General features: G+C 49.9%; 1 protein-coding gene and 1 long non-coding RNA gene across 13 annotated transcripts in view; both read right to left on the reverse strand.

Annotated features, from left to right (window-relative positions):
* Nucleotides 1-27,388, reverse strand: part of Plekha7 (pleckstrin homology domain containing, family A member 7) — a 184,899-nt gene that overhangs the window by 149,610 nt on the left and 7,901 nt on the right. The window lies entirely within an intron of this gene.
* On the reverse strand, nt 8,411-18,384 carry Gm44867. Of its 9 annotated transcripts, none has more exons than XR_001778271.1 (3): nt 16,041-18,384; nt 13,975-15,608; nt 8,411-8,743 (listed from the first exon to the last, which is right to left on the reverse strand). It is a non-coding gene; the product is annotated as a predicted gene 44867 (long non-coding RNA). The 9 variants fall into 9 exon arrangements; XR_001778267.1 differs by lacking the exons at nt 13,975-15,608; nt 16,041-18,384 and adding exons at nt 9,578-12,156; nt 12,197-13,602; XR_001778269.1 differs by lacking the exon at nt 13,975-15,608.

Here is a 27,388-nt window from a genome sequence, read left to right on the forward strand (position 1 = left end):
AAGGAAAAAGATAAGCAGGTAAATAAGTAAAGCCTATGTGTGACACTGTCCAAGTTTATGAAAGTCACATTTCTCCCTGAGAAAAAGACAGGAAGGATACGTCGGTGATCACTCCTGCAGAATTAGAAATAGGTGTTCCCCCAGGGCGTTTCTTTCTGTTAATTATTTAAGAATTTACTCTTTGCCAATTGTAGAGCGGAGTGCAAACACAGCGGCATGGGGTCAAGTGGCCTCCCTGTCACACAGCCTTTCCGATTCAAACACAGACCCCAGTCAGCCTCACTATGCAGCTGAGAACTATATCAGGCCAGCAATGCAGGGGCTAGAACTCAGGGCTTGCTGCATCCAAGACAAGCTCTCTACCCACTGCCCTCAGAACTGTTACTTCTTAATAAACAAAGACAAATGAGTCTGAATATGAGGTCAAGATTCACATTCCACGTGACTCCCAGCCATGTGGGTTTCCTCTAACAGAGCCGGAGACTAACCCTGTCACCTTGTCTGCGTCTAGAGTTAGGCAGTCATCTTATGTGTGTCTCTTTTCTCCCAACGTACAGGGGACCATTACCCATGCCATCAAGTCAATATAACAGATATACAGTAGCCTACTGGACACAGGTACCACGATGGATGTGAGCAATGGATGGAGAGTTGTTTTTGTTTTGTTTTGCTTTTTTATTGTTGTTGCTTGTTCCCCCCCCCCCCACTTTTATTTCTGAAGGGAAACAGTGCATAGTGGGCAAACTCTGAATGTGGGGGAGTTCCTGGTGTTGCCTATAGTATGGGCTTGGTAAACAAACTTCTGTGGTTGTCATATCTGAAGCTGACTGCATTAACACCCAGTTACAGCGGGGCACCCAAGGTTCGGCTGACTAGTTTAGGCTTTTGAAGATGTTTCCCTAGAACCTAGCAAAGAGTTGGAGACAGAGGTAAGTCTTTGAAGCATCAAGATAAGAATGCAGAGCGGGGTGTGGTGGTGCATGCCTTCAAACAGCCGGGTCTACAAAGTGAGTTCCAGTACCACCAGGGCTATATAGTGAGAGTCTATCTCAAAAGAAAAAGATAAAGAAGGGGTATTTGTGAATCTCGTCTCTGTCTTGTTTTCCAACCACTCTGTGGAGTGGGCACTGAGGTGCTGGGACTCACGAACTGGCTCTTCAGAAAACCCTGAGAATGAGAAACATCCAGCCAGTGGCACACATCTTGCCGTGACAAAGGGTTTCCTACGGAGAGGGAAACCCTGAGGGCTCCAGCCAACTTAGATTTCCTTTTCCTCCGCTCCGGCTGGCCTGCCTTATAGGCTTGCTATTGGGGCTGGGGTACACCCAGGTCTGAAAGCAGCCCCTGGTCTACAGAACCATGGAGGCTTGGGGGAATGTCCAAGTCGCCCTCCAACCCACCAACTCTCTCTCAGACAGGCCCGTCCGCCCTTGCTCCTCCCAAATGGGGCTGCACTCAGCCACAAGGAAGCCACTGGCTTAAGTGTTTTAAATGACAAGACACAGGACACAGAAGCCAATGAAGGAGCCACCAAGGAAGCCACCAGGTTGCTGTGCTCCTTCCCAGCACCGCTGCTGTCTCACACTCCCGATAGCAGCAGTTACAGGTGAAGACAGCAGCTTCCCTTGGTGTCCCTTCTGAAGGAATAGGCTACGCCAAGCCCCAAAATAAAGGGGACAATGGACATGTGTAGGAACTAAGCACAGAGCTCTCAACCATGGCTGAACATTCATATCAACAGAAACTACAGCCAAGGACCCAACATCAGAGACCCCCACTCAGTCACAGAGCAAAGCCTAGGCGTTCCATGCATCAGAAATACCAGACGGTTCTAATCATGCCTGTTAGGGACAGAAACTGAGCCCAGGCACCTGCTTCCCCAGTGAAGCCCAGGCTTTCTGCTGGAGCCTCCCAGTCACAATCAGGCCCAGTGTCCACCTTGCCTCATTACAGGACACCAGTCTTCCCATCCACTGTATTAAAAAGCAAGGCCCTGCTCAGCCTTAGTAAAGTCCCCTATTTCTCCCACTCCTTAGGGCCCATCCCAAGCCTTCTCGGTCACTATCTGATGTCCTGGGACACTCCTGCTTATTTCAGGGACCGCTTTCCACCAGGGCTGCCTACAGTTCCCTCCTTACCATGACATCCTTCTGATGGTGAGAAAAGCTGGTGAACATGGAGGGAGGGGAGGGGCTTCTGGGACAGTGTCTTTCTCTATAGAGCAGGCTAGCCTGGAACTCATTATGTCACCTAGATTTGCTTTGAACTATTGACAATTCCCCTGCGGCAGTCTCCCATGTGTTGGGATAGCAGGCATGAGGTTCCACATCTGACTTAAGTAAGCATTTATTTACACCTGTTTGTAGATGACATTTTAGACTGAAGTTAAAAACTAGCTCAGTGGCTGGGTGTGATGACTCATGCACACCTATAGTCCCAGCACTGGGAAAATAGAGGCAGGAGGATCACCACAAGTTCAGACCAGCCTAATCTACAAAGTGAGTCCAAGACGAGCTAGGGCTACACAGTGAGCCTAGTTTCTGAGCTGGACATGGTGGAAAACACCTTTAACCTCAGCACTGGGGAGGCAGAGGCAGGAGAATCTCTGTGAGCTGGAAGCCAGACTGGTCTACCTAGTGGGCTCCAGGCAAGCCAGGACTACATAGAGCAACACTGTCTCAAAAGAAAAGGAGCAATATATAAGCTTTGGGGTTGTTTCACTCAGCATAAGCATGTATCACAGTGTGATATACATGTTACTGCATGATACACATTGCTACTGCAATGAAGTGTGCTTTCCAGCTCCTTCCTCAGGTCATCTCCAACACAGCCAGGTAAGCCATGGTACAACTACACAGTGAACAAATGTGCTGCTATTAAAACTGATGGCACAGTATTAAATGACAAAATGTGTCTTATACTTAAGTGAGGAATACATGACAATACGTTGTGCTGTCCTACTCTTCTTGACACACGCCCACTTATACACACATCTAGACACAACAAAATGTCAACAGCAAACCAGGCATGGTGGCTCACATCTATCATGCTGGCATTTGATAGGTTAAGATGGAAGTATCACAAGTTTGAGGCCAGCCTAAGCTACATAGTGAGCTGTAGGCAAGCCTGGGCTATAGAGTAGAATGCTACCTAAAAAGCCAAAAGCCCAAACACACACACACACACACACACACACACAAAACAAAATCTGAATCCACAGTGATTCTGAGTTAACAGAATTACAAGGGTTTTTTTTTCTCTCCTTATTGCTTATCTACACTGCCTAATTTACAAGAAACATGAATAACCTTATAACACACTCTTGTTTAAAAAAAAAATGTTTTGAGTAAAGATCCAATTTCTCTATCTTCCCAGCTTCCAGCCAGAGCCATGGCCTTCCTCCAGCTGGCAAGCCCTGTTAGGTCTCCACACTAGGACCCATTTCATTCACAGTTCAGTCCAGCAGGCACCTCCTACTGCCTGCCTCACTGCCACTCCTGAAAACCCAGGCACTCACCAAGGACCTGAAACTGCAGCCATACCATGGATGCTTAGCCAGAGCAGAGGACCCAAAGGAAAACCTCTGAAAGTAGCAATACCTTACCCCTCATAACCTAAGCCTTATAGGGCTCATAACATAAGCCCTATAAGACAGCTACTACCATTGAGGGGCTGACAAAGACTGCATTGAACCCCTACTATGGGGTCTTTGCCAGGTTCCTCCATATTGCTTGTTAGCCATCTACCCTTTTCTATCCCACAACCCCAGCCTCACCCCACCCCTGCTTTGGGACAAGGTCTTATGTAACCCCGACTGACCTCACATTCATTGTGTAGCCCTGAACGGCCATGCTTCCACCATCTTCTGTGCGCCAGGATGGATCATCCAGGGCTTTGTATGTGCTGGGCAAGAACTCTACCAACCAAACCCCACTTCTGCCCACTGAGCCCTCTCTCTCCCACCTTTCTCCTAGCCAAGATGGCAAGCAGTCAGGACAGGCTGGTTCAGCCACACAGCAAGGCCAACAAGGCATGGAACAGGCTAGAAGCATGGAGACCTCAGAAAACATGAGGAACAGCTGCGAGGAACGCCCCAGTTCATCCAGCACCCATTCTTCATGCCTCTAAGCTAAGTGGGTTGGAGTAGATGTCGTCTAACCGCCATGCCTCTGTCCAGCTCATTAGTCCAGAGCCTTCTCTCTCTAAGATCCCATCTTAGGAGGAAGCAGCACTTCCGTTACACTTGGAGGTAGCAAACTGCTCTCTCAGAGCAGCTCACGTGCTTTTCCTGTCCAGTGTCTTAGAGGACACTGTTTTCAAAGCAAACACCAAGGAAGAGCTTTGTGCCTGGCATGCACTTGGCTCCAATGTCACAGTCGATGGTCATTATCTGGGTAGTGAGTGGATAGTTACACCAAAGCATATATACACATCCACCAACATCCTTTAAAACAAGGACACAGCAGTGGACCATTACACCCATGACGGAACATGCACATGGCCATTTGTTCCTTTTACTATGGTCAGGACCATTGCTTACCCAAGACAAGACTTGAGCTTCTCCAGCCCAGCTCAGCCAGCTTGTCTTCCCATCCCCACTATCACAGGAGAGTAACCATCCTAGCCCACTTCCTCTGTTCAGCTTCCAGACATGTCACCTGGAGACTGCTGGCTACTGTGTCAACTCTACAAAAGCACCCAACAGCTCCCTGTCTCCCAGAGAACTTGGTAGACCTCTTCAGTCAGTATACAAGGCCTCCATGTGTCCAAGCTTCACCTCCAAGAACCCCACGTTCATCTACACTTCGCGTCTCCATACCACTGTTTATCCCCCACCTTGATGAAGCCTTCCCAACACACCTAGGTCCCACCAGCTGCTCCACTGATGGCCTCCACCTCCTATTCTCTGTGTCCCCACGCCCTGCCCTAGCTCTCCAGAAAAAACAAGTGACTTCAACAAGATGGTTGAGCACACAAACAAGGTGTCATCCCGGCCTCGTCTCTGTGTCCCCTCGGGACCTGCTATCACACAGTGCACACAGCAGATATGAAGGAATATCTGATGCCCTCTGTGCCCAGATCAAGCCCTCACTGCGGGGGTGGAGCAGCCCCTGCTCTAGGATGGCTGGCCGCTGTCAGAAAGCACACAGATCTGAGGAGAGATCTTGGCTCCACCATTTGCAGCAGCATATTTCTTCATCTCCCAAAGATGAATGGAGATAAGGCAAGGGGCCCAGCCTCCAGCACGCACGAAGGAAAGCCTTCCTCTCCCTCTGCCACCCACCAAAGCCCCCAGGCTTGATCGTTGCACACCAAAAAATGGAAAACCGGTTGGACAGCAGGCACACCTCATCCCCTGGCTGCCAGTTGGCTCCCTAAGGCAGAAGAAAACAAAGCCCGACTTCACTCCTGCCCCACTCAAGCAGGTCTTTAGAAGAAGTCTTTGTTATCGCTGCTGCCGCTTAAAGGCCTCTTTATGGGCCAGGCACATTGACTGTTTGCAAGAGGGGAAGCAAAGTCAACCTAAAGCTCAGTATCATCGAATGCTGGGACAGGCCATCCCTTCACAGCTCCCAATTAAATCGGGCATTAACTAACTAACGGCCACCTATCCCTGTTGCTTAAAGAAAACCAGGGAAGGCGGAATGAAAGAGGCCCCAACACTATTCACAGAGGTCAGACATAAAGCAGTTGCTACCACAATCAGAGGCAGAAAGTTACATCAGGCTGGGGAAATACTTGGTAAAGTCTTCGTCTTGAAAGCATAGGGCAGCCAGACGTGGTGGCGCACGCCTTTAATCCCAGCACTTGGGAGGAAGAGGCAGGCGGATTTCTGAGTTCGAGGCCAGCCTGGTCTACAGAGTGCGTTCCAGGACAGCCAGGGCTACACAGAGAAATCCTGTCTTGAACCCCCCCCCCCCAAAAAAAAGAAAGAAAGAAAAAGAAAGCATAGGGCCTGAGTTTGACCCACAAAACTCACATTAAAATTAAAATAGGCAGGTGGCGTGTACCCAGCATTAAAGAGGCAAAGACAGGCAGATGCCTGAAGTTTACTGGCCAACCAGTCTAGCCTATTTTGTAAGTTCCAAGGCAGTAAGAGACCCTGTCTCAAAACAAATAATTAAGAAAAAATTTAAAAATTAAGTGAGCTGCACCTTGTTTGGAAGAGGAACGACACCTGAGACTGTTCTCTAGCCTCCACATACACGTGCACATACTTACACACATATGTACACCTACACCACCCTCTCTTCTACACATGCCCTGACCTCACGCCAGGCCAGTGTGGTGTTTCATTTAGATATTCAAGTGTGGTGGCAAATACCTGAAATCCCAGCATTTGGGAAACTAAGGTAGAGATACTGCAAATTCTGGACAAGTCTTGGTTAGCAAAATCTGTCTCAAAACAAAACTAAAACCTATGAGATTAGAAAGATGAATTGGAGCCAGGTGTGATGGTGAACACCTTTGATACCAGCATTCAGAAGCAGATGGATCTTTGTGAGTTCAAGGTCAGCCTGGTCTACAGAGTGAGTTCCACGGCAGACAGGACAACACAGAGAAACTGTCTCAAAAAAACAAAAAGAAAGAGGAGAGGGAGGGGGGCGGGGGCGGGGGAAAGAGAAGGAGAGGGAGAAGAGGAGGAAGGGGGGAGAGGGGGAACAGGGAGAAGGGGAGGGAGAGAGAGAGAGAAGGGGAGGGGAGGGGAGGGGAGGGGAGGGGAGGGAGGGAGGGAGGGAGGGAGGAAGGAAGGAAGGAAGGAAGGAAGGAAGGAAGGAAGGAAAGAAGAGAGAGAGAGAAAGAGAGAGAGAGATATGTTGGTGGTAAAAAGCACAGGCTGCTCTTATAGGGCATCTGGGTTCAATTTCCAGCACACACATAAGGGACTCACAACTGCTTGTCACTACAGTTCTAGTATAGTGTCTATAACTGAGACCTCTTCTGACCTCTCTGGGTACCAGGAATATGCATGATATACATACACACATACACATAGGCAAAACACTAATACACATAAAATAAAATAAATACATCTTTAAAAGACACACACACACACACAGCCTCATTAACAGCTGTCTAGCAGGTCTCCCTGCCATTGTCTGGTTCTCCCTCCTTGCAGCCATCAGAATAACATTTTCAGTGCGCCACCATGTGCTTCAGGGCCTTAGTTACTGTTCCACTCATCACATGGTCCCAGGGCAGCCTCTTTCCCACGTGGCCCACAACCCCAGGCCCTCATTAGCTTTCCACAGTGCTGAGACTGCTTGCCAGAGCTCCCCACCCCCATTCTTATTTACTTGAGGGTCACCTCCTCTGGGATGCTGCACTGACCTCTCAGAGCTAAGTACCACAACCCTTCTTCATGCATCCGCTTCAACACTTACCAGCGTGCGGTGGGAGCTTCTGCCCACTCACTCCACCCTCTCCCACTGCCATCCCTGGGCTCCAGGACAAGAGACCATGTTCTAGTCACCTTTAGATACACAGCCATGGAATCCAGTGTATGTAGCAAAGGTTGACTGACGAAATAAAGACAAGACTTCCAGGATGTCTGCTCCTTCCCACCTGACATCACCCATGAGAGGTAGCTACAGCTAGACGAGTCCTCCACGTCACAAGTGAGACCCAGCCAGGCAGGGGTAGCACATGCCTTTAATCCTAGCACTTGGGAGGCAGAGGTAGTAGATTTCTCAGTTAGCTGTTAACAGCACGGGTGATGGATGCCCAGCTCTCTTGGGATCAGAGCCGAGGTGGCAGGAACCACGCATTCTCACGGCTCCCGGGCCATTCTCCCACACTCCCCTTTACCTTTCTAAGGCTCCTCACCGTGGCTGTCATTTCCAATGAGAGACACTTTCAAGATAATCTTTGAGAATTTGGCCCCGTGAAAGCAGTAATACAAAGAACCTATTTCCTGAGCAGAGGCTCTGTTTGGTATGGAAGTGATTCCCCTCATTTGGATACTTAGCAGCCCGCTCACAGACAGGCAAGACCTTCAGCAGCAAGCAGGTATGTGCACACAGACCATATCCCCACATCTCCTGCCCTGGGTCTGTCCCTATAAGGGATGCCCCCAGAGGTGGATATAAACAGTGGGAGGAGCCAAACGTGGTGATGAAACATAGCAGCACCAGTCACCACAGAAAGGGCAGGACCAAGGACCTATGCCAGACCTCCCTCACACCCTGAACATCCTAAGCACTGGATCCTCTAAAGAAACTTGGTCCAGTTAAGCTTCAAGAGAGAATCCAAACAGAAACGTTCTTGGTCTTTAGGAAGACCCAGGGTGTCAAGAGCAGCTTGTGTCTGTGGGGCTTTCCCAGAAGCCAGACACGGGTCGTCATGCACAGGAGCTCGACTGACTTGGGGCCCACTACCCTTAAGCACGTCTAAGGGCCACAGAGCACAGTGCAGACAGGATGCAAAGGTTTAATTTCACAGACTAGTGGCAAGTGTGCTTTTGTACAGATGAATCCCATGGAGATGGTGGTAAGGGGACATGTCTGGCAGAAGGCATGCTGAGCTTGACCGTGGGAAAGGCTGTTCTTCGAGACACGCGTGTTCTTAGTTGGTTTGAGCCGCCTAGGACAATGAGGAAGAAAAATCAACAAGTCTCTAAATGAGAGAACTGAATACGCAGGCCTTCATCAGACGAAAGTTTCATGTGCTCGGCACGCAGTGGGCCTTTAACAAAAAGGAGTTCTCCTTCTGCAGAGGGGTCAATGAGATCCACTGAAACCACCTGAGCCAAGGAAAGAATGAAATTAGATTTGCATTCTGGTAGGAATGTTGTGCTGGTCCTAGGAGCTCTGGAGGTTAATGAAACATCCATGGTGATCTCGACAGATGCTAAAACTGCATAAGGCAAAAAGAAAGGTAGCCATGGAGCCATCCTCAGGCCTTTCCGTTAAACTCTTTCACCCTCATAATAATCCCGAGGGGGATAACGGCACAGGCACACATTTGTGTGCACATAAAGGCTGAGCCTCAATGTCACACATCTTCTTCGGATTCTCTACCTTTTTTTTTTTTTTTTTTTTTTTTTGGGTTTTTTGAGACAGGGTTTCTCTGTATAGCCCTGGCTGTCCTGGAACTCACTTTGTAGACCAGACTGGCCTCGAACTCAGAAACCTGTCTGCCTCTGCCTCCCGGGTGCTGGGATTAAAGGCGTGCACCACCACGCCCGGCTCTATCTCATTTTTTGATACAAGGTCTCTCACTGAACCCAAGGTTCATCAGTTCTGCTAGGTAGAAAAGCAAACCCGAGAGATTTAACTACCTCTGCCAGCTCGGTGTTGGGACTACAAGCATATACCCCAGAGCACCCTGCTTTTTTCATTTAAATTCCAGGGGATCAAACTTGGGCCCTTGTGCCTTCGTGACATGCACTTTAATAGCTGAGCTATGTCCCTAGCCCAAGTGAGACATAGCATTCCACAAAAGTTGCTAACGAGGAAACTGAGGCACAGGGTTTAGCTGAGAAACACCACCACCAGGATCCTAACCTAGTCAGTTTATCTTTCAAACCACCCAGGTTATAAGGATGTCACCAGACCCTTTTGGCCCTTATTCCAACCTTTCTCCTACCATTGTGGAACAAACCAGCCCAGGCTGAAAAGGGAACAAGGGGCTGCAATAACTTGGTTCTGAAGCTGCAAAGACAAAATGACTGGGCGAGGCGTGGGCCACCAGATCCCCACAGATCTCAGGGTGGAAAGTGCTCAATTAAAATGCACTCGTTCAGAGCCCAGCCTCAGCCTTTCAACAGAGCCACCATTGTCCATCTCAACGGCCGCTGCCCACAGCCTGTTGTCATGGAGCCGGAATGTGGGGTCCTGGCCCTCTCTGACGGCACCAGAAACGCTGCTCTGTTTACCCACGTTGCCCTTATTTAAAAACAAAACAAAAGGCCCCACTCCACCCTCAGCCTTTCACCATCATGGCACTGGGGAAGGGCAGGGGCTGCCAGGAGGATGCTCCATGAGCCAGTGGGTGAGGCTGGGTTAAAAAAGAGTCCCAACGACCTAACCAGGTCCCTCGGGAGACTGGGAAAGGGCTCTAGGGAATACGGGAAAATCCGTTCCAAACCCAAATCTGCATGGGGTATAAACAGAAACTGGGAAGCCTTGGAAGGGCCCCAAGCCCCTTCAGAAAATCTTTATGTCCAAAGAATTTGGAATGTTTGGTCAAGGGCTCAAGTCCAGGTTCCTATCATTGCAGACTCTCTGCCTAAATCAAACAACCTGCAGGGCAGAGACAGGCTTGTGTGTCCAAGCGACTGACCAGCAGAAGACCAGCCAGCCAGGACCACAGAACCCAGGAAGAGGGAGCTCCAGATGCAAGGGCCCGGAGCTCTGCTTACACCTCACTGGGCCCAGAAATAGAGTGTCCACATCCAACACACCGCTCTATGTGCACAGGCTCCCAGGACAAACTTAATCAGTAACCCCATCCAGAGTAGGCAGGAAAGATGGGGTGGAGGGTGGGATGTGCAAACCCAAACGGAGCTCTTTATGGGGGAAACTCATGGTAGCTGGGCCCAAACAAACGAGCTCTAAAACCTGCAGCCCAGGCAGCCTGCTGACCTCAGACACACAGGGCTGAAGAGGGAGCCTGTGTGCTCTGGGCCACCTGTTAGTTCACAGCCTCACCCTTTCTGTCCCTACACCACACATAGGCACAAGTCTAAGCTCAACTGTCCAGTGATGGGCAACCACCTTGAACTGCAGGATTCTGCATCATTGAAAGATGTGTTATCGCCTCCTGGTTCTAAGACCTCTTTGGAGCCTTCTGTACCCCGAGAAGATGCCTCCCACCTAGGGGATTACTCCAAGTAACAGCAAGAACTAAACAAAGGCTCTTGGGAAACTCTTCCCTAAAGGAGGCGGGGTTAAATAAATGGGTAGGAGAAGATGATGAGCGGCTGTTTCAGATCTAAAAGCAGGGGATGCGGTGGGATTGCTCAGTGGTTAAGAGCTCTGACTGCTCTTCCAAAGGACCTATTCCCCACTGCTAACAGTTATAATGGCAATCCCAGTCCACGCCCTCTTCTGACCTCTGCAAGTTGTGCATGTACATGGTATATAGACATACATGCAGACAAGATACATAAAATTAATTAGTTAACTAATTAATTAAAACCCAAAAAGTGCCTGGATGTGGTGAAACACACCTTCAAAAAATAACTAAAGGCAATGATGATCTCAGAGCCAAAGTGGAATTTCCTGCCAATGATACTGGGACACTAACAAATAGAGAATGCTTCCTGCCATCCAAAGAGACCCAGCGGAGGTGAATACCAGTTCTGCTGCCAAAGGTGTCTCCACCTGATAAGCGACAACCAGGAGTCAAAGGACACCTGAGGTCTTTCCATAAAGGCCTGAGGTTGTAGAGAGAAAGGCAAAGAGGGGGAAGAAGGTGCAGAGGCCCAGTTCTAGCCTCTCTCAAAATCATGGGCAACCAGAATGGGGAGAAGAGCTTTAGATACAGAAGCTCCATGGGCAGCCAACTTGGCATTACTTGGGTGGTCTGCGCTACATGGTCAGAGTCGGATCTGCCAGGTCTGTAGAAGCAAGCACCCTTTCCATGACTCCATTCGAACACCACCACAACTACAGGGCCAACTGGGCAAAGAATAGCCAAAGAATGAGTTGTCAGTTCTCTTGTCACTCCCAAGCCTAGGTCCCACTGGTTCCTCCTCAGGGAAAGGACATCCCAATGCTGTCGTCACAGGAGGCAGAAGACAACGGGCTGACAGCAGCAGTCACCCAGGCCAATTTTGATGATAGAGTTCTTGTGAAGAACCCGAGTCCAAGATGGAGGTGCATTCCATGCTGGGTACTGTATTAAACACACTACCTACATGGGCTTGGGGCGGTCTGTTTATCCCACACACAACCAGCAAATCAGCCTTCTAAAGCAAATGACATTCCTCTGTCCAAAAGCCTAGGATAGCTCCCCCAAACCCCAACCCTGGGCGAAGGCCAAATCCCTCACCCCCACACCTCCTGCACTCTCAGCCCAGCCTGACCTCCTTCTGCTCCTCCGGACAAGCCAGGCCCACTCCAGACCCCTGGCTTCTGAACTTGCTGTTCTCGCCTCAGGGGACCTTCTGCCTAGATGTCACATACCTTGATGAGATCTCAACTCAGATGCCTCCCCCGACACCCCACCCTCCTGACTCCCCAGCCCAGACCTCACACATTTGCAGTCCTCCAAAGGTACATCTTTCTGTCCACTGCAAAGTATGTTCAAGGAGCAGAGAGTTTGTGGCTTATGTACACAGTCCAGCCTGGCCTCTGCAACAATGCCTGGCAGCCTCAGGAAATCAATAATGCTCAATCAGCTGATTACAAATGGAAACTGAAACTCAGGGAGGGGCAGGGACACAAAGTATAAGGACCTATTTACATGAAAGTGTTATGGTGGCTTGCCCAGTCATATACCCTGGGTTTGAGTCCTAGCACCACATAAACTGCTGTGTTGGTATGCACTTGTAACCCTACATTGAGGAGGTAGAAAGAAGCTGAAGGTTAAGGCTGAGATACACAAAAAATTTCCCCCCTCCCCCCGCACCAAAGCAACAACCGAACCTACTTATTTATATGTTAGCCAAAATTAATTCTAGTTGGATGAGTGGTGTACACCTTTAATCCTAGTACTTAAAAAAGGAGAGGAGAGACAGGCAGATTTCTGTGAGTTTGAAACTAACATGGTCTATATAGACAAGTTCCTAGCCAGCCAGGGTTAGTTACATAATGAGACTCTAGTAGGGGGTAGGGGGGGAGAGAAATTGATTCTAAGAAGAATGGGTTCCTAGGGTAGAAGCCTAGTCTATCATAAAAAACCCGCCCAAAGCTGCCACACAGCAGGAGCACTGAATAAGCTAGCCACCCCTAGACACCTGGTATGTCCTTACACTGAGATTGCTTTACACACGGCTTTCTGTAAAACCCTTCGTACTTACAGATGTGTGGGAAGGCCAAAACCTTAACACACAAGATTAAGCCAGGAGAAGGAGAAGCACAACTACAAAGGTGTCCTACAAAGCAAGTCAGTTCTGAGCACCATTGCAGTGCCCAGGGGAGCACGGCACGGGAGCACAGCAAAGTGACCCTTAACACCCTTGTAGGAGGCTTCGAAACCACCAGGGGACGACGCTGACAGGAACCTCCGACCCAAGGCACGGGGTGATCAGGACAACCCACAGGAGTCCTTCGCCGTGTGCCTCGTGCATCGCCTTTCCTTTGAGCACACTAGGCAAGTGCAGTGTAGAAAACCTGGCTGCAGTCCCAGCTGTCACCAGTGACATGAGTGACCTTGAGCAGATTAGCTCGTGGCAGAGGTTCAGTTGTACCTATGAATGGTGTGGCCACTGGGAGTTCCTCAGCTAACAGCTTTCTAGAAAGGCTCTCATCAGATACTCAAGGCTTTCAGAAAGCACCTACTGTGTGCTCAAATTTGAACCAAGTTGAGGCCACCAGCAGGTGACACAGGTGCCAGGGGACAGGAAGGCACTCTCAGTCCCGCTGCTCAGTCCCAGGGAGGAGCACGAGGAAGTCGGGAGCTGATTTGCAATCCATCAAATTAATTGCCCCAAATGGAAAACTTACAGGCCTCCTGTGTCTGCCCTAATCTCTCCTGGCCCTACTCCCCAGAAAAAGAATGTGAGAGCCGGAAACTGCTCAGCCCTCGGTGCTCAAGAACCATGCCTTGGAAAAACCTCGGGCACCACACCAGACAGTCAGTCATCTCAGGCAAAAGTTCCCAGCTGGTGGCTGGCTCAGGCCTGCCTCCACCCACCTCCACCTACCTCCACCCACCTCCACCCACCTCCACCTACCTCCACCCACCTCCACCTACCCACCATCAGGAGCCCGCAGAGAAACCTTGGTTTCCCCAATGGCCTTTAACCTTGCAAAGCAGACCTACCCAACCAGCCCCTTTGGTAAACAAAACTGTAGCTTCCTCTACCTTTTCCGCCTAAGACTGAATGATGGGGCGGAGCTGACCAGGGGCAGACCAGGCCTGGACAGGGGTTTCCTTATAAATGGGTGTGGTACAAACAGCCCAGGCTAAGGCCATGGCTAGGTTCTAACTGGGCTGGATCCAGCCCTGCTGAAAAGCCACCTGCCCCTTTCTGGCTTTCAGATTAGTCTGAAGAATGAAGAGAATGCAAAACAGCCTCCAGGAACTTCTCGGCCTGTTTATGACTCAAGTCTGACAGGAACACTCTAGTAACTTGGACGGACCTCCTTTAGCTGCTGAGACACAGCACTAGATGGGAAACGGAGGGGGCTCTCCAGTCTTCAGAAAGTTCTGTATTCCAGGGCCTTCTCTCCCCAGATTATTCTACCCCGTGACCCCTGCACTTCCTAGACCTTTGATTCTGTGATAGCCTTTGTCCTCTTCCCTGCATGACAAGGTTTTGAGACACAATTCCTTAGTAAAGGCTTTCTGGTGTCTCCCTCCCCAACCCTAGCACCAGTGACTCCAGCCTCCCTCCTTCCCTCCACTGGCCTTGGCCCTTCACCTACTGAAAAGTCAGGAGTAAACACAGAGGGGCCACTGAGGAAGGAGCACAAGCGCAGACCCGGGTCAGTAGTGAGTGTGAGACCAGTCTGAGCTGTGCGAGACCAGGTCTACGAACAACAAAACCAAAGAACAACAATAAAAAAGTTACTCCAACACATTTCTAACCTAGCTCTGAGGGAATGGACGGAGCTAAACCCGGCCGGCCCTCTTACAGGCTGTGGACCTGTGACTGGTTGGTTTATCTGGGGCCTGGGTCCGCAAGATCTTTCCTGGTCACTCTGGCTTTTCAAGATGTTATACAGCCACAAGAGGCAATGACTCAAAGCCAAAACTTCTGACTCTGGCTCTAGCCTAACATGTTCCCTGCTAAAAAAATCTGGCTACTCTAGGAATGCTAGAGATGCTCTAAACCCTTTCGTGAGGACCCTGTAGAAGCCACAGCCCACACAGGAGAGGGATACTGACACTCAGGGACTCTGACCAGAAGAGCATCAGAGGGTGTTTACTATCTGCAGCCTCCTCCCTGTGTTTGATAAGCTCTGCTGACAGCGAACTCATACACGGTCCCGGAAGGCCTAGGATTCAACATCTTGAGAGACAGAGACAGACAGACAGAATCAAACTACGTCCCTAGTAACCACTTTCTTCCTCTAGACCCCATAAATGAGGCTACATGCTGGAGCCTTGAGCCTCACTCCATGGCCAGCTGTCTCTTTGATGGCACATTCCTTCCTGCCCTGTATGATTCACTGAATAAAGTGTTGTTGTTACTTATGAACTCTGGGTGCACTTTCTGTCTCTTACACCCTAGATGTTTGAATCACCTAGACACTAAACACACAAAAGCACAGATAGGGCTGTCTGTGACCACCATAGGAATATATATAAGGCCCTACAACTCACTGAGTGTAGCAGACAGCACCCCCCTACACACACACACACACACACACACACACACACACACACACACAGATGAGGGATGACTACCTGGGGACTCAGTCCACCCCTCTGCTGAGTCCTGGGAGGAGGGACGGGCAGGAGGTAGTCCTCAGTAGTGAGAGGAAGTTGCTGGCCTGTGAATGAAGGTGAGGACAGCTGATGTTGCCAGGGGTCAGGTTCTAACTAGGCCATACCTAGGACAAGCACACCATCCCTCTATCTCTGTCCCTTCTATTTTTAAGACAAACGTGCTGCCAACCAAGGTATGTGTTACCTGTTACCAGCTTCGGAGGCCAGCCCTCACCTGCCAGGTGGAGTCTCGCGTGCAAGACCCACAGGACTAAGGTTCTCTAAGGGACTCACTCTGCAGCCCGCGCTCTCCCGCTGCCGCCAGTGTGACATGCTTCCTGTGACTCTGCCCAAGCTCCATCCTCTTCCTCTATCACTCAAGACTCCAATAAGCCCCTTCATGTTTTTCAAGACCAAGCTGGAGGCTTGCCCAGAATCCCAAGTTTCCCCTGACCTGCCCCTCTGCCAAATTATCCAGGTCCCCCTTATCAAATTACTTGCATGGTGTCTTCTAGTTTGTGACACAGCTGTGACCCTTCTAGCCCAGGCTCATGGCTCCTTGGGCACACCAGTGGTGCTGTGAATCATTAACCTGATGCTTGCTTGCTATGTATGTACCAGAAGTTTCTGGGAGCACCCAGATAGCAGCAACCAATGCAGACAAAACATATCCCTTGGATTGACGATATCCTGGTGCTAATAAAGAGCCAGCACACGCATATAGCTTCTATCCCCAAGACCCTTCTGAGTACCCCACGTTAGCTCATGTAAACCCTATCACAATTACCATTATTCCTGTGTTACACATCAGGAAGTTGAGGCCCCAGATTATATAGGGATCACACCACAAGCCGAGAAGTGCCAGTGCTGGGCCTCAAACACAGACAACCACACATCAGAACCTGTGTTCCTAACCTCCGTCCAAATAACTCTTCTCATGTGGATGCTCAGAGTGCCCGGGGCCTGAGCCTAACACATATCAAGGGCTCAGTGAAAGTCCACCTTTCAAAGAGTCCCTTAGTGACAAAGGCTATGTCACTAAGCCCTCTGCACCATCCCAGCTGGAGACCCAAAGCTTCCCTGACTAACCCAGACCCCACACTACTCCCTCCTGGGCACCTCTTTCCACGAAGCACCCACACCTCTTACCCTGGGTCCTTGCCACACACTCCTGACCATCACCTGAAACTGAATGAATACCTTGATGCACCAGCTACCCAATGCTCTCCAGAGGCACAGCAAAGGTGGATAAAGAGATGCTGAACTGAGTTCAAACCTCCCCTCTAGCTTCTCCACTATTACTGCAGCCTTTTCTTCCCCGCCAGGAAAAGGAAGGCAGGGCTCAGGTGAGACACGAGTTGTGCTACAAACTGTACTCAAACTGCCTCCACAAATGCTAACTGCCAAGGTCACAATTAGGATGCAGCTCTGGACACTGGACATTTTCAACCTTGGTTAACCCTGACAGGACAACCGATGCTGTCGTCTAGAAAATACCCATCACTAAGATGCTGAGATGGCCGAACAAGACAGCAGGTGGTCTCTGTCTATATCAGTAGACAGGAGGCCTGTGGGATTGAAGCCAAGGAACTGAGCAATCTCCCACATACCTGGGACAGCACAGCCACTCCAGAGGATAAATAACCCCCTGGGAATACATATAAGTGCCAAAAGTATTAAACAATACTTACTGCTGCATTCTGGGAATCAATACTCCACATTCTTTTGTTGTTGACTTTTGACTTTTCTTTTTAGGGTTTTTTGGTTTGGTTTGGTTTGGTTTGGTTTGGTTTGGTTTGGTTTGGTTTGGTTTGGTTTGGTTTGATTTCTTGGGACAAGGTCTTACTATGTTTTCCAGCGTGGCCTTAAGCCCACAGTCCTCTCATTCAGCCCTCCAAAGGAGAGATTACAGGTGAACACTAGCACCTGAGCTCAGCCATGTTATTTTTGTTTAATCAAGGCAAAAAAAAAAAAAAAATTCTTGGGGAAGATACCAACATTCACCCCATTTTACAAAAGCTTAATAACTCACCCAAGCTCCACAGCCCATGCTTTTCTGTACCCGTGGCACCTGGTACTTGGCATGTGACAGGCAGAGGACAACATGGCCAAGACCCTAGACCTTCCTGGCCAGGTTCCAGCCCCCAGGGCAGCACAGTCTATGCCCTCTACAAAGCCAGCCACCTCCCCACTCTCCCCCAGAGCCCAGGAACTCATCTACTGTCTCCTTGCCTGTTCCAGGGAGAGGTGGCAATGCCTGCCACCAGTGGGGCTCTGCCCAGGTTACTCAACAGAAGGTCCCCAAAGTTTACTTTTCCTTAGTGTTACAAAAGGTCAGGTCACACCTCTCATTCATCCTTTTAAGTGAACCTGTACAAATTGAGTGTTTCCCTAAAACAAACCACCCCAGCCTGTGCACGACCATCAGGGATCTTGAGGGAGGCAGCCAAGCAGGGGAAGGGGGCTGTGATGACACAGAGGACTGCTAGGCAGCCCTCACTGGGCTACCTAACACAGCCCCCTGTCCTCCTCTGTAAACAGAGTCAGCATATAGTTAAAGGAGCCGTTTCTGTTAAGTTTGGTGTGCACGTCAGCACCAGACAAAATACATTAAATAAATAAATAAATAAATAAATAAATAAATAAAGTAAATGTGGTATTCCACACCTGTAATCCCAACACCAAGGAGGCAAAGGCAGGAGGATAGCCCACAAGTCCCAAGCCAGATCAGTCTACATAGGGAGCTCCGAGCCAGCTAAAACTAAGTAGTAAGACATTGTCTCAAAATAAATTTTTTTTTAAAAAACCCACACAAGGCCGGGCGGTAGTGGCGCACGCCTTTAATCCCAGTACTTGGGAGGCAGAGGCAAGTGGATTCCTGAGTTCGAGGCCAGCCTGGTCTACAAAGCGAGTTCCAGGACAGCCAGAGCTACACAGAGAAACCCTGTCTCAAAAAAAAACAAAAACAAAAAAACAAAAAAAACAAACAAACAAACAAAAAAACCAAAACCACACAAACACAGAATGAATGAATGAATGAATGAATGAATGAATGAATGAAGGTTTAAGAAAACCAGTTGGCTTCTTGGGGTACCAGCCCATCCTACAGCTCACTTTAAGAACTTCCCAGGCTTGGACTGGAAAGATGGCTCAGCGATTAAGAGCACTGACTGCTCTTCCATTCCCAGCAGCCACATGGTGGCTCACAACCATCTGTAACGGCATCCGATGCACTCTTCTGGTGTGTCTGAAGACAGCTACAGTGTGCTTATGTAAATAAAAATATAAATAAATCTTAAAAAAAAAAAAAAACTTCCAGCTTGTTCTATGAAGCATCCAGTACCAATCACCCATGCCTCTCCCACATCTCCCACAATCAGAGCACTTTCTGAGTTCTAACTTAAATATCTGTCTACTCGCCGAGCATGAAACTTTTCTCTCCCCCTGAAGGATTCATGTCCTCTGAGTTTCAGCACCCATCTGATGACAAACACAGAAACACACCTACACATTCTCAGGTAAGGAGGGCTGGGAAAACCAAAGGCAGAGGCCAGCTGAGCTCTCTTCAGCTCCCGCTCACACCTCACACAGGAAAAAAAGGCATTATTCAAAGCCTACATAAATGGATGTAATTTTAGGTACCACCAGTTCCATTTAAAAATGCATCCCTGGGTACAGTGATTATAGATATTTAGCTTCACAGCAGCCGTCTGTCTATTATTTTCCAAATCCCCAGTTCAAAATGTGCTATGAAAAAGACTTTTCCAAGCCCTCCCCTGGCAGGCTAGGTAAGCCTTTCTCCTCCCTTGAACCCTGACCCTGGGCTCCAGTCCTTCTTCCCACCCCTGCTCAGAGCCGTACTAACTCCCAGCTCTAAACACTCTCCTTGTAAACCAGCCCATTTCTGGAGAGACAGGTCAAAGGTTAAATCAGCAAACCTACATACCTCTTTGGCTGAACATTGACCCTGTGCCTGACACAGTCCACGGGGAGCTGGTGAGTTGTTTGGAGCCCCTAGTCCTGCCAGGATCCCTCAGGACCAGCGCAGGGATGTCGGGAGTGGTAAGGTATCTCTATCCCATCACCACCATTCACTGGCACACACGCAGCCATCCCTGGTTCTGAGCTGCAGCCTGCCTGCCTCCTCCAGCAACCCAGAAGGACCCTCCAGCCTGGCGTCCTCTGTCCTCAGAGTATCTCTAAGTACTTGTGGCTTCTGAGGTGTGAGCTCACCACCCCGTGGAGGAAGCAAGACCAGACTCCTGCTCCCAGAACTCCCTCTGAGCAAAAGTGCGGGCAGTGACTGACATCGGTGCCCCCTGCTCCCCCTCTACTACCTTGCACCCAGCTCTGTCTGACTGTTTTGGACAGATGAGCTCCTGTCATGAAAGACACAATGCCCACAGGCCCACCATGTGCAGAGCAGAGGCGTGGACCTGCAGCCAGGCTATCAGTTTTCCATCTCAAATGACACTCGGAGGAAAGGAGCGCCGCCACTGCGCAGACGCTGGAGCTGAAGCTACAGAAGGCTTCACTCTCCGCACAGCGAATCACCTGTGCACCTGTGTAGGTTCCCAAGTCCCAAGGCCCCAGAGGCTTGGACCCACATTCTAGACTAGGACTTCATTTCACTCACTTCATAAGGGTGTCTAATACAGACACCAAAGTTGCTGCCTACCCCGAAAGGAGCAAGACGTCCTGCCAGATAGCCCAAGTGGGAACCCCAAGGAAGGTCCTCCACCAGGGTAGTGCAGAGGGCAGGGGGTGGAAAGCCCATAGCAATTCCGAGCCCAGGAAACGTGTTCCTGTTCTCTCTGGAGGGACACAGCTACACAGCTTCCAAGATCAGTAACTGCTCTTTGGTATTTAGCACCAACCAGGGCCCAGCTTCCAATTACAGACAAGTCTCAATACAAGCAGAGTTCTCCGTGAGGCACACTGGCAAGCCTGGAGTCCCGGTATTTGGGAGACATGAGTTCAAGGCTAGCCTAGGCTATGAAATGAGAACCTGTTTAAACAAAAACAAAGAATGGAAAGAAAAAGCAAAAGGGCACAAACTTCCATCTCTAGCTCGGATTCAGGAGACTTCCCCGGGAACAGCACACCAGCCCCTGGCCAGCAGCACAGCACCTAGCCTAGCAAAGCACAGCACCTAGCCTAGCAAAGCACAGCACCTAGCCTAGCAAAGCAAAGCACAGCACCTAGCCTAGCAAAGCACAGCACCTAGCCTAGCAAAGCACAGCACCTAGCCTAGCAAAGCACAGCACCTAGCCTAGCAAAGCACAGCACCTAGCCTAGCAAAGCACTTCCTTCACAGAGCCGGCAGAGCGGCAATCATAACGGTTACTTTCTCAGTGCCTGCCTGCTCTAGCTGCCCTAGCTGGTGGTCAAAGTAGCCGCCACCATAGCTACCCTAGCGGAAGAAACACCTAGAGACAGAGATGGAAGTGACCGGCCCAAGCAAGAGGTAGCACTGGGGTCTCAGGCACCAGTCTATAGCATCGTTTTGTTTTGTTTTCTTTTTGAAACAGAATTTCATGTAGCCCAGGGTGGCCTTGGTAGCTAAGCATAACCTTGAAACTCTGACCTTCCTGCCTTCACCTACACAGTGCGAGGATTACAGATGTGCACCACCCATACCAGGTTTATGCAGTGTTTGGGATCGCACCCAAAACTTCATGAAAACTGTGCAAGCCCGCTGATAATCAAAGTCATTCTCCATCCCAGCCTCATATCTTGTTCTACAACCATTGTGAGACTCAGACTCAGCACTGGGAACCCCTTGGGCAATGTCCCCCTCAGCCCTCTTTCCTGAAACCAAGTTGCCAATTCAGGCTTTGAGCCAGGGCCCACCCAATACCTCCTCTCCTCACACAGATGCTATGACCCACACCACCTGCTCCCCTGCTTCCCTCTCCCCTGCAGCTCAGCACTGCCCTTCTCCACAGCTGCCTGCCTTCCTCAATCTTCCCCTGGAGGTCCCCAGATCCATCAGAGCCCCACCCCCAACACCCAGACTGAAACTGATCAGGATCCTCTCTGCTTTTGCACTGGACACTGGAAGTAGGGATAGTGGCCTCTGTCTCTGTCCACAGGGCCCAATGTGAAGGCCCTTCAGCTTCACACTTGGTAAACTCCTTCACCCAAACCTCTGGTTAGTTCTCTAAAGAGGCACTCACCCCTACACAGCCCACTGGCTCCATCTATGAACTATGGTCAATTCAGTTTACAAATGGAGATGACACAAATATGCCACTTATTGCGCCCTTTTCTGGTCCTGGCCCCACAGGAAGACTCCACAGGAAGGCAGCAATGCCCTGGGCACAGGACAGAATGGGCCTCTTACTACATTCCCATTGGCTGAGTGGGTTCCAGGGAGGCACAGGAGAGTGCATGCTAACTCCAAGCTGCCAGGCCCAGACAGGAAATGCAGTAGAGCCCCTGAGAAGGCTGGCTGCAGCTGGCTGGGGCTGGCTGGGTTGTCAACATGATCTCAGGCAGGCCCTGAAAGACAGTCTGGCTCTTTAAGCAGACTTAAGAGGCTCATCGGTTCCTAAGCTGGGTCAGTTGACATCTGGGGAGGAGGAAAAAGGAGAAGTAGAAAAGATTAAAGAGGGGGTGATACTCCAAATGAGGAGATCCACCCTTCCAGGACACCAGGGCCCCTCTCACCACCCCCACCTGCCGAGGGCCACAGCTCGGCTCACTTGTTCCTCAGTGGGATGTTGGTGAGGGAGGCCCAAGATGCTGCTGCTTTGGGGTCCTTAGGGATGGTGCAGAGGAGTGGAGGGTGGAGCCAGGGTAGAAACAGCACCAAATAACTCAGGTGTGAGTTCCAACTGCAATTCTTCTGGTTTCAGAAAGACCTTTAGCTCCCCACCCCTGTCTCAAATGCCCAAGCTGTACAAATGACAATCAAAAGGCCTGCTCTAGAAGGAATGGTGTTTAACTCCAGTGTCAGCTGCTGATCAGGACAGACAACTTGTCTATTTTCCAGTGTCCACAGATGATACCAGGTGATGCCTGGTTACAGAGCAGCATTATACAGCCTCTAAGAGTCCAGGAAGGAGATAGAGCCTTTCCACAGCACGCTGGGCTCTCATAGCCTAGACCCCTGAAGCCTGGGCAGGCACCTGTGACGGACATCAGGCAGCCTGGCCCTTTTTTTTTTTTTTTTTTTTTAAAGATTTATTTACTTATTATATGTGAGTACACTGTAGCTGTCTTCAGACACTACAGAAGAGTGAGTCAGATCTCATTATGGATGGTTGTGAGCCACCACGTGGTTGCTGGGACTTGAACTCAGGACCTCTGGAAGAGCAGTCAACGCTCTTAACCGCTGAGCCATCTCTCCAGCCCCAGCCTGGCCCTTAATGGACCATTTGTTTTCCTAAAACACATCGCCCCAGCCCATGCAGTACAGGACCATCAGGGATCTTGAGGGAGGCAGCCAAGCAGGGAAAGGGGGCTGTGATGACACAGAGGACTGCTGGGCAGTCCTCACTGGGCTACCTAACACACACGCATGAATTCCTCAGCCCCCATCCACACGTGTAAACAGAGTCAGCAGCTGATAATAAAGGAGCCATTTCTGTTAAGTTTGGTGCCCACGTCAGCGCCAGACTGTTAAGATAAACTGCTGAAGGGTTTTGCACCTGGGTTCTTTGCCTGTTTGTTATTTGTTTGTTTGTTTGTTTTGAGACGGGGTTGCCCAGGCTGGCCTTGAACTCAATATGTAGGCTAGGCCTAGCTAAAACTCACAGCATCAGATGTTCTTACCTCAGCCTCCTGTGTGTTCCAGGCATTCACCACAACTGTACTTGACATCTCTGCAAACGTATGTGAAAGCTGCAAGAGTAAAGGGGCTAGAAAGATGCTTCAGAGGTTAAGAGCCCTCTTATTCTAGAGGACCTAGGTTCTAGCACCCCAACCACCTGTAACTCCAGTTCCAGGGGATCCAACACCCGTTCTTCTGACCTCTCAGGTACCAGGCATACATGTGGTATATATGAGAAAAATACTCATACACATAAAATAAATAACTATATAAAACTTTTTATTTGTTTGTTTTTGTTTTTTCAAGACAGGGTTTCTCTGTGTAGTCCTGGCTGTCCTGGAACTTGCTCTATAGACCAGGCTGGCCTTGAACTGAGACCTGCCTGCCTCTGTCTGCCTCTGCCTCCTGAGTGCTGAGATTAAAAGTATGTGCCACCACGCCCAGCTAAAAAAGTTTTTTGGTTTTTTTTTTTTTTTTTTTTTTTTTTTTTTTTTTGAGACAGGGTTTCTCTGTGTAGTCCTGGCTGTCCTGGAACTCACTTTGTAGACCAGGCTGGCCTCGAACTCGGAAATCCACCTGCCTCTGCCTCCCGAGTGCTGGGATTAAAGGCGTGCGCCACCACCGCCCGGCTCTAAAAAAGTTATTTTTAAATTGCAAAAGAACAGTGAAAAGTGTCCCCAAGTATCCGTTATCCAGTCTCGGCCACTGTTAACATGGTGTCCCGTGGTGTTATTTTCCCCCCACTCCCACCCCCCACAAATATATACTCCCCAGCCCCCTACCCCTCACACACAAATATATACTCCCAGGCCCCTACCCCCCCCCACACAAATATGCACTCCCCCAGTCCCACAACCACCAGAGCAAACATTTTAGTGTGCATTTTCCAGAACTAAGGACATCTTGTTAGTACTAAATGGTTTTCCATTTTCGTTGGTTCAAATTAATTTCTGAGTTGAGTTCTACAGTTAACATGCTGCTAACTCCAGGCAAACCAGTATCAGAGACATCAAGCTCCCCCATCCTCCACTCCCCCCACCCCCACCCTACCCCCACAACCCCCCACCCCACCCCCGCCAGCAGTCAAATGCAATCAGGATGCAGACTCACATTCTCGCCCCAGCTCTGAGCTGTGGGAATAGATGTATAGCAGCTCACGTTCATTGGCATTTACTCTGCACTAAACATGTCCTGGGCCTTTTTTCCACCTCATGATTCATTTAATCCTCAAACTAACAACAGTGGACCTTTGGAGAAGTAAGCTTAGAGAGAATCCAGCAACGGACCAAGGTCAGAAAGCAGCCAGGGCCCGGCTGGGATTAGCATCCAGGTGCTAAAACTGTCTCTCCCCACAGGTGTCAACCCCATCCACACACCTACACACTGTCTACAGGGTGCAGGGCTTCCAGAAAAACCAACCCTGCTTCCAAGGTAGAGGGTGGTTGTGAGGAAACTGGATGAGAGAGGCCAAGCAATCTCAGTCCAGCAAAAGATGACAGCCCAAGCCTGACCCAGTGGTACATGCTTTTAACCCTAGCTCTCAAGAGGCAGAGGCAGGGAACTCTGTGAGTTAAAGACCAGCCCGGTTTATATAGAGATTTTGGAGCCAACCACAGCTACATAGGAAGGCTCTGTCAAAGGGGGTGAAGGTAAGAAAGGAAGATAGCCTGGGGCCACAGCAGCTGCTGGTGTGGCTTTCCTCCAGGCACTAAGACCCAGAAAGACCATAAAGCCAATGATGGGTCTGTGTCCCCACACTTCCTGGAGACACAGACTCCCCACTACACACCCTCTCTGTCTTCCCCACACACATCGAACTGAGCATATGCATGGCAGAGAGTGGGAGACTCGCACAGGTCCGCCAAGACCGACATAAGTCCAGGGGCAGTTAAGAGAAGCTGGCACCTCCTGGGGCAGATGCTTCTATTTGGGAAACGGCAAAAGGCACACAGTAGATCTGATGCAGCTTACCAACGTGGCGATCCCGAGGTAGGCAGAGAGGATGAATCGACTGTAAAGGCCACAGAAGCCAGGCGTGGTGGTGCAGGCCTGTAATCCCGGCACTTGGGGCACAGAGCCAGGAGGATGAGGACTGGGGCCAGGCTGGGCCTCACAGTAAGACACTATTTCTACAGCCAAGGGCTGGGGGTGTCATTCAGTGGTAGACTTTGCCCAGCAGGCCCAAAGCCCTGGGTTTCACCCCGGCACAGCAGAACTGAAGTCAGCACACACGATGTTTTCTGCACCCACGTCTCCCAGGGAAGCAGACCTTCCCCTTCCTTCTGTCATTAAATCTGTGGTCCCCATGTGTGAGAAGCACAAGCTAGGGTAACAATACCTCCAGGCCTCTCTCCCGAGCCCTGAAATGGCTGAGCTAGTAGGTAACAGGTAACTGTAGGAAAAATCACTTTACCCTTCGAGCCAAAGTTCTACAGGCAAATAAATAAATAAATAAATAAATAATGGTAAGAGTTGAACCAGATAGTGTTCCTGAAACACTCTGCAGACAATAAAAACATTCATTCAAAGTGCTTCCCCTTCCCAGAAATCAAAAAGCAAATGTTTTGACAGCCCAGTGACAAGAGGAAAACACCACCATATTCCTCCAGGTTCTTCCCTCTGCCAGTGTTTACTCACAAACCCGTGCCAGTCTGAGATGCTGGCTCCTTATGCTGAGCTGGAGTGGGCACCACAGTCTGTCACCCAGTATTCCACATCCTGGCCTGACTTGCCAGCTGCCCACCCCCCCCCCAAAAAAAAAAAAAAAAACCTGACTTGCACCCAGAGCCTTGCACATGCAATGCAAAGGCCCCACTCATGGGCCGGAGCCCCTAATCTCTTTATTTTTACTTTTACGTTTGAATCACAGTCTCACTAAATTGTACAGACTGGCTTTGAACTCACTCACTCTGTAGCCCTGGAAGACCTGGGATTGGCTGTCCTCCTGCTTCCTGCTCAGGATCTTCCTCCACTAGCACGTGCCGAACACCCTCTTAGCGTGCGAAGAGGATGGAAAGAGTACCAGCGGGGCAGAAAAGCACCCAGTTCTTACTGTTTCTCCTTTTGCTGTGTTGGGAATGGAACCCAGGCTTCCTTGGCGTGCCAAGCAAGCACTCTTCCTCTCCCATGAGCCACCTTCTCCCAGCGCCCAGGTCCCCCAGCAGTTGGTTACCAGTGCAGAGGAGACTCACACCTCCCCTCTTCACACAGACCGACCTGCCACAGGAGCAACTGGCTCCCCCACGGGTCAAGAGCCTTAAGCAGCTTCAATCCTTTTTCTCAGAGGTTTTTCCAGGTGCTTTGAGAGTGTGATACAAATCACAGCCCTAAGTCCGTCCGTGCTCCAGCTTTCCACAAAACACTCACTGTTAGTGTTTTCCCACGGACCCAGTACTAAATCCGTGATCCGGCTTTCCCCCTTGATAAAGCCACCAGGAAGTACAAGGTAAAGTGTGAGATTATACCCAAGCCAGCCAAGCAAGAGAACCTGCTTGCCCTTCAACAATGAGGCTTCAGGATTTCCACTTTAAATACATGTAAGCCATTAGCACCCAGAATTCAATGTAAGACTGTCAATTTCTGGTTTGAAATAAAAGTTCTGGAAGTGTGGTGTCCAAAGCTCCAATAGTTTTTCTTTTCTTTTTCTTTTTTGGTTTTTTGAGACAGGGTTTCTCTGTATAGCCCTGGCTGTCCTGGAACTCACTTTGTAGACCAGGCTGGCCTCAAACTCAGAAATCGCCTGCCTCTGCCTCCCAAGTGCTGGGATTACAGGCGTGCGCCACCATGCCCGGCCTCCAATAGTTTTTCTAAAGGGCCTTCCATTTAATAGGGACTTCCCCCTTGATGACTTTCACATCTGATTCACTCTGTGTTTAAACTGATTGAAAAGTTGAAGGCATGCCCTAAGAACTGGGTATGGTCCACAGCAGGGTGTCTTTGAAGGAGGCTAGAAGCTGTGGCTCTCACCACCCCAGCTCTCCCTGCTTCTCCCAGCCTCCTATGTCCCACTTGGCCAGCATGTGCCTCACCCTGTCCACAGTGCCCTGAGCCTGCCCACTCTTATACTGT

The sequence above is a fragment of the Mus musculus genome, chromosome 7, assembly GCF_000001635.26.
Source record: "Mus musculus strain C57BL/6J chromosome 7, GRCm38.p6 C57BL/6J".
NCBI classification, from domain to species: Eukaryota; Metazoa; Chordata; class Mammalia; order Rodentia; family Muridae; genus Mus; species Mus musculus.